The sequence below is a fragment of the Lepidochelys olivacea genome, assembly GCF_965140295.1.
Source record: "Lepidochelys olivacea isolate rLepOli2 genome assembly, chromosome: 1".
NCBI lineage: Eukaryota > Metazoa > Chordata > Testudines > Cheloniidae > Lepidochelys > Lepidochelys olivacea.
The window spans coordinates 213,249,321-213,264,240 of record NC_140411.1 but is presented as its reverse complement, the minus strand read 5'-3'; the positions used below and the strand labels follow the sequence as shown (position 1 = coordinate 213,264,240).

Here is a 14,920-nt window from a genome sequence, read left to right as displayed (position 1 = left end):
TGTAGACAAGCTCTGCTTTACATGCAACTTTAAAAAAAACAAACATTTTTATCATCAAATCCACTCATCACATTATCTGGATGTTTCTACTTAAATAACCATCTGTAAAATAATTAACAGTATTTCTATTTAAATGGTCATCATCAGGTTTCAAAGTTAATAATAGCTCTGAGATGAATGTGGGTAATCTGACCACTAAGAGCCCATGTTTCAGGCTGCCTGCAGACTCAGGCAGATAAGATGGCATCATTTACACTCAGACTATGGTTTTTGTTCTTTTAAGATTTTCTTCACACTCAGGACTAGAAACTTAATTTTTTAAATGAAAGCTATAATTCAATTAGAATCATATCTGAGAACAAAATATTTGCTAATGATTACTGGCAAGTTAAAGCAAGTTAAAGAAGTATAGGCTGGACGAATGGACTATAAGGTGGATAGAAAGCTGGCTAGATCATCGGGCTCAACGGGTAGTGATCAATGGCTCCATGTCTAGTTGGCAGCTGGTATCAAGCGGAGTGCCCCAAGGGTCGGTCCTGGGGCCAGTTTTGTTCACTATCTTCATAAATGATCTGGAGGATGGTGTGGATTGCACCCTTAGCAAGTTTGCAGATGACACTAAACTGGGAAGCGTGGTAGATACACTGGAGGGTAGGGATGGGATACAGAGGGACCTAGACAAATTAGAGGATTGGGCCAGAAGAAATCTGATGAGGTTCAAAAAGGACAAGTGCGGAGTCCTCCACTTAGGACGGAAGAATCCAATGCACTGCTACAGACTAGGGACTGAGTGGCTAGGCAGCAGTTCTGCAGAAAAGGACCTAGGGGTTACAGTGAACGAGAAGCTGGATATGAGTCAACAGTGTGCCCTTGTTGCCAAGAAGGCTAACAGCATTTTGGGCTGTATAAGTAGAAGTATTGCCAGGAGATCGAGGGACGTGATCGTTCCCCTCTATTCAGCATGGGTGAGGCCTCATCTGGAGTACTGTTTCCAGTTTTGGGCCCCATACTACAAGAAGGATGTGGAAAAATTGGAAAGAGTCCAGCAGAGGGCAACAAAAATTATTAGGGGGCTGAAGCACATGACTTAGGAGGAGAGGCTGAAAGAACTAGGATTATTTAGTCTGTAGAAGAGAAGAATGAGGGGGAGATTTGATAGCTGCTTTCAACTACCTGAAAGGGGGTTCCAAAGAGGATGGATCTAGACTGTTCTCAGCGGTAGCAGATGACAGAACAAGGAGTAATGGTCTCAAGTTGCAGTGGGGGAGGTTTAGGTTGGATATTAGGAAAAACTTCTTCACTAGGAGGGTGGTGAAACACTGGAATGGGTTACCTAGGGAAGTGGTGGAATCTCCTTCCTTAGAGGTTTTTAAGATCAGGCTTGACAAAGCCCTGACTGGGATGATTTAGTGGGGGATTGGTCCTGCTTTGAGCAGGGGGTTGGACTCGACGACCTCCTGAGGTCCCTTCCAACCCTGATATTCTGATTCTATGACACTGTGAAGTAGAAAAAATTAGGCCTAAGTGTGTTGTTAAATACAAAACTCACCTTATTAATAAACTTTAACCGTAACCTATGCCTTAGATTTAGTTACAATGTGGAAGTAGAAATTAATTTGCTATAGGGAACCAAAAGAAGGTTGGATTCACCATAAAATAATTCCTAACGACACATTTTATAATGGTTATAACTAACTAATGGAATTACTTGAAAATATCAGAAGATTCATTTTGTGCTCACAGAGCAAGGCCTCCTCCGGGGACAGACCACAATGGAAGTCCATATGGATGCAACAATCCACCAATCCTGTTCTCAGTACAGGATCAGGGCCTAAATCAGGGGTGGGCAAACTACTCTCCGTGGAACACAACTGACCCGCAAGCCATTTTAAGCCGGCCCGTGAGCCACACCAAGTAGCTTGGCTCTGCTCCAGCCGGGGCACTGGGTCTGGGGCCGCACCACACGGCTCAGCCCCTCCGGCGCTCCAACCGGGACGCTGGGTTAGGGGCCGGGCCTGCACCACTTGGCTTGGTCCCACTCCACCGCTCCGGCCGGGGTTGCGCCACATGGCTCAGCCCCACCCCAGGGGGCACTGGGTCAGGGGCTACACCCCTGAGCCTTTCCCCACCCCCAACCCCCTGCCCTAGCCCTGATCCCCCTCCCGCTCTCTAAACCCCTCAATCCCAGCCCAGAGCACCCTCCTGCACCCCAAACCTCTTATCCCCAGCCCCACCCCAGAGCCCACACCCCCAGCCAGAATCTGAACCCCTTCCCGCACCCCTGCCCCAGCCCTGATCCCCCTCCTGCCCTCCAAACCCCTCGGTCCCAGCCTAGAGCACCCTGCTACACCCCAAACTCCTTATCCCCAGCCCCACCCCAGAGCCCACACCCCCTCCCGCAGCCCAACCCCAATTTTGTGAGCATTCACGGCCCTCCAAACAATTTCTATTCCCCGATGAGGCCCTCGGGCCAAAAAGTTTGCCCACCTCTGTCCTAAATGCTTTACTGAGGATACTGTAATTGCAACACTCAACCGAACCTTACCTAAAGAGCTGCAGTGATGCCATATTATTATAATTAATAATGCTGTGCTCTTTTGTAGGCCCTTTTATCCACTCTTTTTTCAATTATAGATCACTGTTTAAAATTTACTTATTTAGGAAGGTCAGTGAGTGTCTTGCAGAAGTCATAGACCAGATCCAATCAGGCATCTGATGGCTGGCTCTGTGGGAGTGATCTGGATGCTGACCCACCCTTAGCTGTTCTTCCATCCTGATTATGGACTTCTGATGCATCTCTTTATTGGTGTTGACCATAGGGATGTTGTTTTCATGGTCTGTTACTGGTAAATCCACAGCTACATGTTATACGTGGAATACAGGAACCCAAAACCCAATCATGGGCCAAAGTAAGTCCACATGCAGGGAAGCCACAATGCTACATCCTTCCCCTCCACATTAACATGATCAGCATTCAGTATGGTCATTCCCTTTTGACCTTCAAAACAACAACAACAACAAAAAACAACACTGAAGGCTACTTATGGATTCATAGATTCCAAGGCCAGAAAGGACCATGGTGATCATTTAGTCTGTTCCCCGTATAACACAGGCCTTTGAACTTTCCCCAAAATAATTCCTAGAGCATACCTTTTAGAAGACCATCCAATCTTGATTGAAAAATTCTCAATGATTGAGAATCCACCATGACCCTTGGAAAATTGTACTCTCACTGTTAAAAACAGACATCTTATTTGCATTCTGAATTTGTCTAGCTTCAACTTCCAGCTACTGGATTGTGTAATACCTCTCTCTGTTAGATGGATTAAATATTTGTTCCTTGTGTAGGGACGCAGACTGTAATCAAGTCACCCCATAACCATTTCTTTGCCAAGCTAAACAGATCGAGCTCCTGGAATCTATCACTATAACATATGTTTTCTAATCTTTTGATCATTCTTGTGGCTCTTTTCTGGACCCTCTCCAATTTATCAACATCCTTCTTGAATTGTGGCCAGCAAACCTGGACACATTATTCCAGCAGTGATCACACCAGTGCCAAATACAAAGGTAAAATAACTTCTCTGCACCTAGTCAAGATTCCCATTTATGCATCCAAGCATTGCATTAGCCCTTTTGGCCACAGCATCACACTGGGAGCTCATGTTCAGCTGATTATCAACCATGACCCCCAAATCTTGTTCCAAGTCATTGCTTCCCAGGACAGAGTCCCGCATCATATAAGTATGGCTTGCATTCTTTGTTCCTAGATGTATACATCTAGCCATATTAAAACGCATATTGTTTGCTTGAGCCAACCTTACCAAGCTATCCAGATCGCTCTGTATCAGTTCCCCCGTTTTGTGCATCATCTGCAAACTTTATCAGTGATGACTTTATAATTTCTTCCAGGTCATTAATAAAATGTTAAATAGTGTAGGACCAAGAACCAAACCCTGTGTGGCCCCACCAGAAATGCACCTGTTCAATGATGCTTCCGCATTTACAATTACATGTTGAGACCTACCAGTTAACCAGTTTTTAATCTATTTAATGTGTGTCATGTTAATTTTATATAATTTGAGGTTTTTTTAAAACAAATGTCATGTGGTACCACATCAATGCCTCACAGAAGTCTATTACATCAACACTATTACCTTTATCAAACTTGTAATCTCATCAAAAAAGATATCAAGTTAGTTTGACAGATCTATTTTCCACAAATCCATGTTGATGGGTATTATAATTAATGCCATCCTTTAATTCTTTATTAACTGAGTCCTGTGTCAGCCACTCCATTATCTTGCCTTGGATTGATGTCAGACTGACAGGCCTATAATTACCTGGGTCATCCTGTTTACCCTTTTTAAATATTGGCACAACATTAGCTGTCTTCCAGTCTAACTTCCCGAGTATTCCAAGTCTTACTAAAAATTAACATTTATGTTGCAGCAAGCCCCTCCACCTACTCTTTTAAAACTCTTGGATGCAAGTTATCCAGACCTGCCAATTTAAAAATGTCTAACTTTAATACCTTCTGTTTAACATCCTCCAGGGACACAAGTGGAATGGAAAGAGTCTTATCATATATCACTACATCATCTTTCCCCCCAAATACAGAACATAAATATGTATTGAACACTTTTGCTTTTTCTGCATATACTTAATTCTGTGGGTACTATGGGGAGACCCCACTTGGGACACTGTACTCAGTTCTGGTCTCCTCAGTCCCAGAAAGATAGTGACAAACTAGAGGGAGCTCAGAGAAGAAGTACAGAGAAGCTCATGGGGCTAGAGGGGTTAAGAACTGGGGATTGATTCAAACAGTAAAATCCACTGGCATCACTGAAGCCATGACTGAGGGGGGACTTAAGAACTCTCTGCAAGTGCCTGAGGGGCAAAAACCCCAATGGGAGAGGAATTTGCGGGGGGATAAGTGGGGAGAACTAGAAGGAAAGGGGTAAGATAAGCCAAGGAAAAGCAGCACAGAAACGGTTCTATAGCACTGAGGCATCTGAAGGCTGGGAGAGTCATCTCCACATCAGAATAGACTATAGCCCCATTGCTTGGAATATTGAGAAGCAGGAACCCTACGAAATGGAACTTGGAGAATAGTCCTGCCCTGGTCCCTTGACTTTGGGTTGGGGGAAACCTGATGGAGTGTTCCTATACTAAGTTCTGTGATTCTAAGTTTTCATGGCCTCCCTAGTCAAAGTACAGTTAATGTTTGAAGTTCCCACCAATTCTCCACAACTCCAACAGAGATTCTGCCAGGTGTCCCAGAATCCCCACCCTACTGCACCTCCACATCTAAACAACAAGATCCAGCTTTGCAAGCAGCAAAAGTTGGCCTCATCCTGCCTAAATGGGTACCTGAGCCTGGGAGATGAGTACCAAAGCAAAGATCAACTTTGAGTTGTTGGGTATCCCCAAAATCTCTGCCACCTCAGAACTGACAGCAATCAGCCAGGACTCAATGACCAGAAACATGAAGCCTGTCAGCCCTCGTTAACCAGGGACTTGTCATTGCCCGACCAGCACCTAAAGCTGTAGAGGGACAGATGCCCTACACAATACCATACATTAACTGGAATGATCTCACTAGCGATATTACAAAGAAGGTGTGGGTACCTCTCACTTGTATGGCACATGGCACATCCAAGATTGTACCTGCCTGTTACCTGGTTGTCAACACCAGGAGACTAAAAAAAAACAACATACTTTTCCCTCTGAGCTCCTGAGAGCCCAAATCCCACTCATTAAGTGCCACCAGAGGAAAAGCCAGAGACTCAATATATGAATGTCCCTCGTTCAGCAGTGCCCATACAGTGAATGGCTGCAATCAAGGTTAGGCCATAGTAGCCTCTCAGGACGTGCCTGTAAAGGTGATGGTTCTGGTTACAGTTGTGCCACAGATGTTTGTCAACAGATGTCTTCTCTGGAGAACACAGTCATGTTCGTCCACCATCAGGAAGCATCGCACTACATAACAGAGCAATCCTGGTCTAAGTCTTGATTGCCCATCAGGAAATATCCCCTGGTAATGAATTAACCTGGTCAGGTCACAGTTGTCCATCATGCAGTTACCCATTGGGTAAGGGGTGTCACTCAGCATTAGATCACAGCTGCCCATCAGGCAGAAGGAAGCTCTATGTAAGATAGTGTGCAAAGTGCACAAATTATTGGGCAACGTTTTTGAGCAACCATGTCCTAACCCTGAATGAAACCATCAGCCATAAAGAGACCACATGGGAGACAATCCTTTTCTAAACCTGGGAGTAACTATCACCTTTAGACAGGTCGCCTAATGAAAAACTATGATTTATCTCTGGATCTCAAAATCCCTCGAAGCACTTGGGATAGCAGTAGCCTATGCAAGTGAACCAGTAGCCTACAGAAGCACTTCCAGACTGGCAATTGTGATATAACCTTGAATAACCATCATCCACATGAAGCACTCTTTAACAACCTGTGGGCAAAACCACTGCACATAACAAAAGTGCTCAAGGCACAAACATGGCCTGCCCCTGAACCCAGTGAAAACACTAACACATGAACCCAGTGTCATAAGAACAACTAGGATGTTTCCCTAGTGAGTATGTGGGGAATCAAACAGTCTATTAAAAGCTTATATAAGGCACAACTGTGGTCTATCTCAGGATGAAACTATTACTGAAGGAAGCACTGTCTGATGGAAAATCCTGGATAAATTTGCAGATGATACAAAGATTGGTGGAATAATAAATAATGGTAAGGACAGATAAATCTGATACAAAGCAATCTGGATTACTTGGTAAAATGGGTTCATGCATTTTAATACAGCCAAATGAAAGGTCATACATCAAGGAACAAACACTCACAGGAAGGGAGGCTATATCCTGGGAAGCACTGACTCTCAAAATGGCTTGTGGGTCATGGTGAATAACAAAGTGAACATGAGCTCCCAGTCAATGCTATGGCTAAGACAGCTGGTGAAATCCATGGACGTACGAACAGAAGAATATTGAGTAGCAGTAGGGAGACGCTTCTGTATACAGCACTGGTGAGAACACTAGTGGAATACTGTGTTCAGTTCTCATGCCTACACTTCAAAGGGGATGTTGAGACACTGGAAAGGATTCAGAAAAGAATTATAAGAAAGATTTTAGGTCTGGAAAACCTGCTTTATAAAGAGAGACTTAAGAAACTCAATCTATTTAGTTTATCAAAAAGAAGGTTAAAAAGTGACTTGATCACAGTCTGTAAGTACCTACATGGTAAGAAGATTTTTGAAAGCAAAGGGCCCTTTAATCTACCACACCAGATCCAACTGCTGAAAGCTGAAGCTTCAAACAGGAAATAAGGTGCACATTTTTAACAGTCAAGGTAATTAACCACTGAAACAGTTTACTAAGTAGTGTGGTAGATTCTTCATCACTTGAAATCTTTAAATGAAGACAGAATGTCTCCCTAAAAGATATGCTCTAGGTCCACCAGAACTTATGGTCTTCATGAAGGAATCACTGCGTGAGTTCTATGCCCTTTGCTCGGCAATGGAGGGGTCATATTATATGGTCATAATGGTCCATTCAAGCTTTAAAATGTATTAATTTAACACCAAGATAGCCATCAATCACTAAGATGCTAGCAGATGACCGTGGGCTAGTCCTGAGTGAAATCAGTTTGTAGGGACATGGTCTGATGGACAACCCTGAGCTAACCCTCACCATCACCCATACACGAAAAGCCTAATGAACAATCATGACCTAACTGGATAAAACTATCATTCACAGAAGTTGGACAACCATAGAATAACTCTGTCAAAAATCATTTCAAGTATCAAGCCTGCCTGCAGGAAGAACCATAGCAAGAAAGACCCTGGATGCCCAATATGGATAATTACTCACTCACTAATCCTACACTTCCACAACACAAAGAGAAGGGGAAAAAATCAAGGGGCATCCTTGAATTAAATTCCAATTCTCAACTGCAGCTTGTAAAACAAAGAATCGTTGTAGCCTGAAATCTCTCAGCTAAACTGATCCCTGACAAATGACATCACCTGGGCAGTGAATGTGGGGAAGAACGGCAACACTTGCCTGCCCTCCCTCCACAAAACCCAACTGGGATATTACTGGCTAAAATTGCCCAAAGACGACACAGTAGTTACCCTTGTGTTTGCAGGGAGAAAATATGGTCTCATCCCAATCCATTAAAAAATGTTATCTCATGGGAGACAGTAACAAACAGTTGCACACACAAGACCCTACAATAACAAATTATTGTAGTCAGAGGAAACTGGTTACAAACGACCTGTGAGGGCATGTCTTCACTGTGGAGTTAACACAGGCTCTTATTCAGGTGTTGCCTCTAAGCCCGCTCCTGCCCAAAACCAAACCCCTCCTCACCCAAGATTAGTGGTGCTTTTAACCTGAGCTATTTGGCCCGGCTGGGGGTACAGGCTAATACCCAAGTGAGACTTTCACCTGAGCTGGTAACCCATCCACTTTGCCATGACTCAGGATGCAGGCTAAATCACTTGAGTGCTTACAGTCCTGCAGTGCCTTCCCACAATTCCTCCTGTATCCAGAAGGGAAGATGAGTTCTCCCACGATTTACTGGGAAAGAATTATAGAGCAGTTCAACTTACTGCAGCACAAAAAATCCTAGGATGTGCCCCCACAAGTCCTAGCAACACATATGGGTGAATGCAGTTCCAGTGAGCACACAGTAACAAAGATACGGCTTGGCAATGTGGCTGTTCACACCCAGGCTAGGACGACCCAGGGAAGATCACTTGGGTTAACTCTGCAGTGAAGACAACCTGAAAGTGGCCCAGGAGATTTTTAAGAATACTTCTTTTTCATAGGCACTTTCTATTTTAATCATACTCAGAGTATTTGACTTTCCTCTCAGGCTATTAGCCTTTAAGAATTTTATAAAGGGTTGATATTTTGTACTCATTTTTTGGCTGTTGTAAAGGTAAAACAAAGTTACTGTTTCACTAGTAAAATTCCACCTTAAGAAAATGCAGCAAAGAGGAAGCGATAAATACATGAAAAATACTTTGCACATCTAGGGCACCTTGTAGCTGAGGATCTGATGATACTAGACTGAAAGGGGTTGCAAAACCCACAGAGGACAATAAAGTAGTTCACATGACCAAGAGAGATTAGAGACATGGGCAGGAAATAACAAAACCTGGACAAATCCAGCTAACATATTGAGGGGAAATAATCTGAAACCCAGATTCTCAATGAACAGGAGATGCCTGGAGAGCAGGAGCAACAAAAAGACACCAGAGAAGAAGAGGAATCACACAGAAATTTGCTATGGGACAAAGCTGAAAAAGTGATCAGAGCAATACTGGGGACTGCGTATTATACCGTTATAGTTATGCTGGTATAACTCCACATGTGGACACTCATATTCCAGAATAAAAGTGTCTTCATGGGGAGTTATTCCTGTATAACTATGCCACTAAATTTCCAATAAGAAAAGGAGTACTTGTGGCACCTTAGAGACTAACCAATTTATTTGAGCGTGAGCTACAGCTCACTTCATCAGATGCATACCGTGGAAACTGCAGCAGACTTTATATATACACAGAGAATATGAAACAATACCTCCTCCCACCCCACTGTCCTGCTGGTAATAGCTTATCTAAAGTGATCATCAGGTGGGCCATTTCCAGCACAAATCCAGGTTTTCTCACCCTCCACCCCCCCACACAAATTCACTCTCCTGCTGGTGGGGGGGTGGAGGGTGAGAAAACCTGGATTTGTGCTGGAAATGGCCCACCTGATGATCACTTTAGATAAGCTATTACCAGCAGGACAGTGGGGTGGGAGGAGGTATTGTTTCATATTCTCTGTGTATATATAAAGTCTGCTGCAGTTTCCACGGTATGCATCCGATGAAGTGAGCTGTAGCTCACGCTCAAATAAATTGGTTAGTCTCTAAGGTGCCACAAGTACTCCTTTTCTTTTTGCGAATACAGACTAACACGGCTGTTACTCTGAAACCTAAATTTCCAATGTAATTCTATGCAGACAAGCCTGAAGGTGAGGACATAAGAACCATCTACCAGTATCTGAGGAGAGGGGGATTACTACAGTAGAAGAGGATCAGCAAGTTTTATCATTAGGATTCATGACATTTAATTTGCAAATGTTTGAGTGAGTTTTATTGCTTTGGGTGACAGCCTTAGCATTGGATGTTCCTTCACAGCCATATTGAAAATCTCAGTCAAGAATTCAAACAATCCCCAGAGATCACAAATGGAAAAGGGGTCCTTCTGCTGAGAAAGACCAGATCATCCAGTCAGGAACAGAGCAAGCAAGTCACTAGCAACCAACGGCTGACATTTATTCACACAGACAAGTCATTATACAATCACAAGTAACATGAAAATAATTACTTGGGCAAGGAATAGTCACGGGGAGAGAAGAAATGAAATTCGTCAAATAAATTAATCTCAATAATTTGACCACCTCCATCCACAACCCAACTGTGATAATGAGTAAGAATTTTGCAGCATGGCTTCACCCACTTGCTTAAATACAGGTACTTCTTCCAGGCATAATGAAGAAGTATCTGGATAAGGATAAAATGTTGCATAACCAGAACAGGACAGAAGTGCCTTTATTAGTCCTGAAGCAATGAACAATCTCATAGTAACAGTATGGGCAACTCAACAGTCAGCACATAGACCAAGCCAGTCACAACACAAAGAGAAACATAACGTTAAAAAATTGGCCAACAACTCATTGGCCATCATAAAAGACAATCCAAATGCAACTCAATAGTATGCAATGATAATGCATAGGGTTATGCAATGGTGACCAAATTCTCGGAACTACAGCAACTCGCTGGGCAACAATGGCCAGCACAACCACAAACAAATGGTGCACAGAACAAAACAAACATTGTGGCTGGCCTGCAGATAAAAACACTGAGGACACCGTGGGAAACATATTGATCAATTCCAGGACCAACAGCAACTGAATAGCCAACATAACAAGCAAGAAGACGCTGGCCAAGTGGAATGGACCACAAAGGCCAGCCTGATGACAATCCACTTGCAGGCCAGTTATCTGCACTCTGGTGCCCTGGCAGCAACCTAGTGGTTTTTCTTGGAAGAATTTCCATGTAGTGGCCGGTAGTGGGTCCCCACCATGGTGGAATGGGAAGCTGGGGATTGAGTAAACCTTCTTCCTGCGGCTATTCCCCTGAAGAGATCATGGGGGAATCACCAGGACTCCGAAGAGAACCAAAAAATATTTCTGCCTCTCCCCAAACTGCACCTGGAAAGGAACCAACAGCTCAATTTTGGGAAAGGAATTTGCCAAGATGAGCCGGGGATGATCTGAGGGGGGGCAGGAGAAGAGGAGGAGACATCCCAGTAATACAACACGTTTGCCTGGTGCTTTTCCAGCGTTGTTCTTGCACGGGCGTCGGGTTGCACATTCAGAACCCTCCCACCCCACTGCAGCCGACACCCAGACCCACGTACCCATCCCTCCTGTGCCCAGCTGCCCCGCATCCCTGCGCGCCCAACCCCCGGCTCCCCCAAACGCCGCTCGGACCCCCCAGCCCAACTTTCCCCGAGCGGCGGGAGGGAGGGGGCTGCTCCAGCGAGGCACCCAGAGGGTGACGTCACGCCGTGCTAGCTCTGGCCCCCCGCGGCGTGGGAGGGGACTGGACAGACCCCCGGACCCGATGCAAGCGCAGCCCCCCGTGTCCATCACCCCCTGCCGGGGACGGGGGGGGGGCGGCTCAGGGAGCACAACCTCGGCCGGGCAAGACAGCAGGGATCCTCCCAGCAGGGACCGCCGAGCTCTGCCACAGCCCTCCCGGGGCTGCAGGACCCAGCCACCCGCGCCACCCACCCCCTGCATCCCCGTCGGAGCAGGCAGCGCTGCGGGCGGGCACAGCCTGGGCTGGCACCGGCGGGGTTAAGCAGCGGTCCTGCCTCTCCCCCCCACCCCTCCGCAGCTTTGCCTCTCGCCCCCCCGCCCGCCTGCCCGGGGCCGACACGCGTGGGGGGGGGTGAGAGAGAGACAATGACAGGCGGGGGGCAGGCGCAGCCCGAGCAGGCGCGGGACTCACCGCAGGCTCCCGGGAGGAGGTCGACTGGAGGCGCGGGGTGGGGGGAAGGGCACTAAATACGCCCCCTTCCTCCGTCAGCCTCCTGGCTCCGTGGCTCCGGGCTGGTGAGGAGGCGGCCGCTGGAGCAGCGATGGCCGCGGGGCCGTGGAGCAGCGCAGCACCCCGCTTTCAAACACCGCCCAGCCGCTCGCCCATCGCTCCAGCCGCGGCCGCCCTTAGCCGCCTCCCATTTCCGAAGCGCCCCCCGCCGCGCTGTCACCCCCCGGCGGCTGCCGCCCCCGCCCCGGCAGTCACCTCCCGCTAGACAAAATGTTTGTCTTCGGAGCCCGGCGCGAGCGCAGGGGCCGGGAGCGGGCGGGGGAAGCGCGTGAGAGCCGCGCCGGGGACGGGGGGAGGGAGGGCAAAGCCAGAGGAGTGGGTGGGGGGAGGAGAGAAAGAGGGGAGAGGGATAAGGCTGGAAAGAGGGAGCTCGGGGGGGAGCTGGAGCTGGAGCGGGGGCGAGCCTCAGCAGGGCGCTTGCTCTATGGGCTGCACAAGGCCCTGGCCACGCGGGCTCTTGCTCGAAACTGCTCCGAGTCCCTCTCCAAACTCCCCCCAAAACAGACACCCAAGAGGAACAGAGGGGAACGACTTAACAATGGGCCCCCTTCAGTCAACGGGCTGGGGGAAGTGTATTAGATGGAGAGGGGGACTCAGTCAGAGGCTCAAAATAAAGTGTGGGGGGCAGAGATAATATCAGGAATCATCTGAACATCTTTGTCTCTCTGAGCCACAGACCCTCTCCCCTGAGAGCCTGCATCTGAAATCAGGTGAAATTTATGGTGTCCCACTCCTTTCCTGCCTCCCTCCTCTCCCCAAATCTGTCTCGCTCCACTCTCCTTTCTTTCCCCAGTTTCCTGCAATTTCTCCTCCCTTCCCACTCCCCAGTACAAAGGAATGGGAGAAGCCTGGAGTTTTTTTGGCAAGACAGACCCGGGAGCAACCGAATCCGAGAGAAAAGTGAGGGAAGAAACGGATTGGATCTCTCAGGAACTGGAGTGCTGAGCGATCAGGTGTTCCTGAAGCAGGAGAGAGAGAGAGAGTGAGGCCTCCATGTAGCTCCAGGACAAGGGATGGTGCAGACAGAGTCGGGCTTGAGAGCGAAGACCCCCATGTATCTTTGAGAGGGGGCTGGCCTAGAGGCAAGTGAAGCAAGCCAGAGAGGTATAGATGGGACTGCAGTTCCTAATGGTTTTATTCAAAACTTATTAATAATGTATCTCACATTCCTTAAGCACCAAGAAATCCTAAGAATTCAGGGGCCACCAAAGTGCAGCCACTTCTGGGGCAGTGACTATTTAACACTAAAAGATAAGGAGATTCATATAATAGAAACTGCAGAGGGCACGTAAAGAGGCAAAAACAACCTCCTACATTGAGATTTGGCCAGGACCATGGGGATAACAAGCCAATGATTAAGAAAAGTGACAGGGGATCTTTAGGACCCCAAGAGCCAAGGTTAGGGCTTCCGTTTTATATCTTTTTTTGAACACCACTCTCTGCATTCCAGCCTGTATCCTAGTACAAGGCAATGGCCCAGGAGTCATTACTGAGGGCACAATACCCCATGTTGAATCACCCACATTGCTCCCTGTAGCATACCACCTCCTGTGTATTGGTAAGCCATTTCTGTCCTTCCTGAGGCAAAGGAAAGCAACCCCCTACTGATTTACGGACACCACCCCCTTCAGCATAGCATCATCCAGCAGCATGCTGATGTGTTGGTAGGGCCCTACTGAATTCAGGGTCCATTTTGGTCAATTTCATGGTCATAGGATTTAAAAATCATAAATTTCATGATTTCAGCTATTTAAATCTGAAATTTCACAGTGTTGTAATTGTAGGGATCCTGACCCAAAAAGGAGTCGTGGGGGGGGTCGCAAGGTCATTGTAGAAGGGGTTGCAGTACTGCTACCCTTACTTCTGCGCTGCTGCTGGCGGCAGTGCTGCCTTCAGAGCTGGGCAGCTGGAGAGCGGTGGCTGCTGGCTAGAAGCCCAGCTCTGACGGCAGAGCCATTTTCAGCAGTAGCACAGAAGCAAGGGTGGCATAATATGATATTGCTACCCTTAATTCTGTGCTGGTGGTGGTAGTGGGGTACTGCCTTCGGAGCGGGGTGCTCAGTCAACAGCCGCCACTCTCTGGCCTCCCAGCTCTGAAGTCAGTGCAGAAGTAAGGGTGGCAATACTGCGAGCCCCCTAAAATAACCTGGTGACCCCCCTGCAACTCCCTTTTGGGTCAGGATCCCCAATTTGAGAAATGCTGGTCTCCCCCCATGAAATCTGTATAGTACAGGGTAAAAGCACACAAAAGACCAGATTTCTCAGGGGGAGACCAGATTTCATGGTCCGTGATGCATTTTTCATGGCCGTGAATTTGGTAGGGCCCTATGTATTGGGATCAGTACTGATTCGGGTGGGAGGGTGTCCCTTATTGAGCCTCTCATACCACTCCCTGAAACATCCACAGTGCACCTTGGGTAGGGATCCTTTCCAAATACCTTAGTCCTGTGTCTGTGCGAGCTGGCCAAGGCTCCATGCCTGGCCTTTGCTTTCACCGGCCTGGATCTAATCAGCATGCAGAGGCTGCCTGAAGGATTACACAAGCTGCACACACTTCAATTGCTCACACAACTCCCTCCCCCCCACAACCCATCTTTCCCTCCTGTAGCCTGTCCCATCCCCCTTTCCCAGTTACCAAGCAACGGCACAAAGGGAGAGTCTAGCCTGGAGGCCAAGAGAGGGCCCTGAGCCCTGCAAGAATGGATGAGAGTGTAACCCAATCTCAGTCTTT

At 47.2% G+C, this 14,920-nt stretch overlaps 1 protein-coding gene across 2 annotated transcripts in view; it reads right to left on the bottom strand.

The window, feature by feature from the left end:
* The window catches only part of ATN1 (atrophin 1), a 65,510-nt gene that overhangs the window by 45,288 nt on the left and 5,302 nt on the right, over positions 1 to 14,920 (bottom strand). Inside the window, exon 1 of one of the 2 annotated variants that reach the window (XM_084616207.1) lies at positions 12,091 to 12,476. The exons of the other annotated variant lie outside the window; for it this stretch is intronic. The gene's annotated coding sequence lies outside the window, so the exon portion shown is untranslated. Of the gene's footprint in view, positions 1 to 12,090; positions 12,477 to 14,920 lie in introns of those variants that run through there. 2 annotated transcript variants of the gene reach the window in all.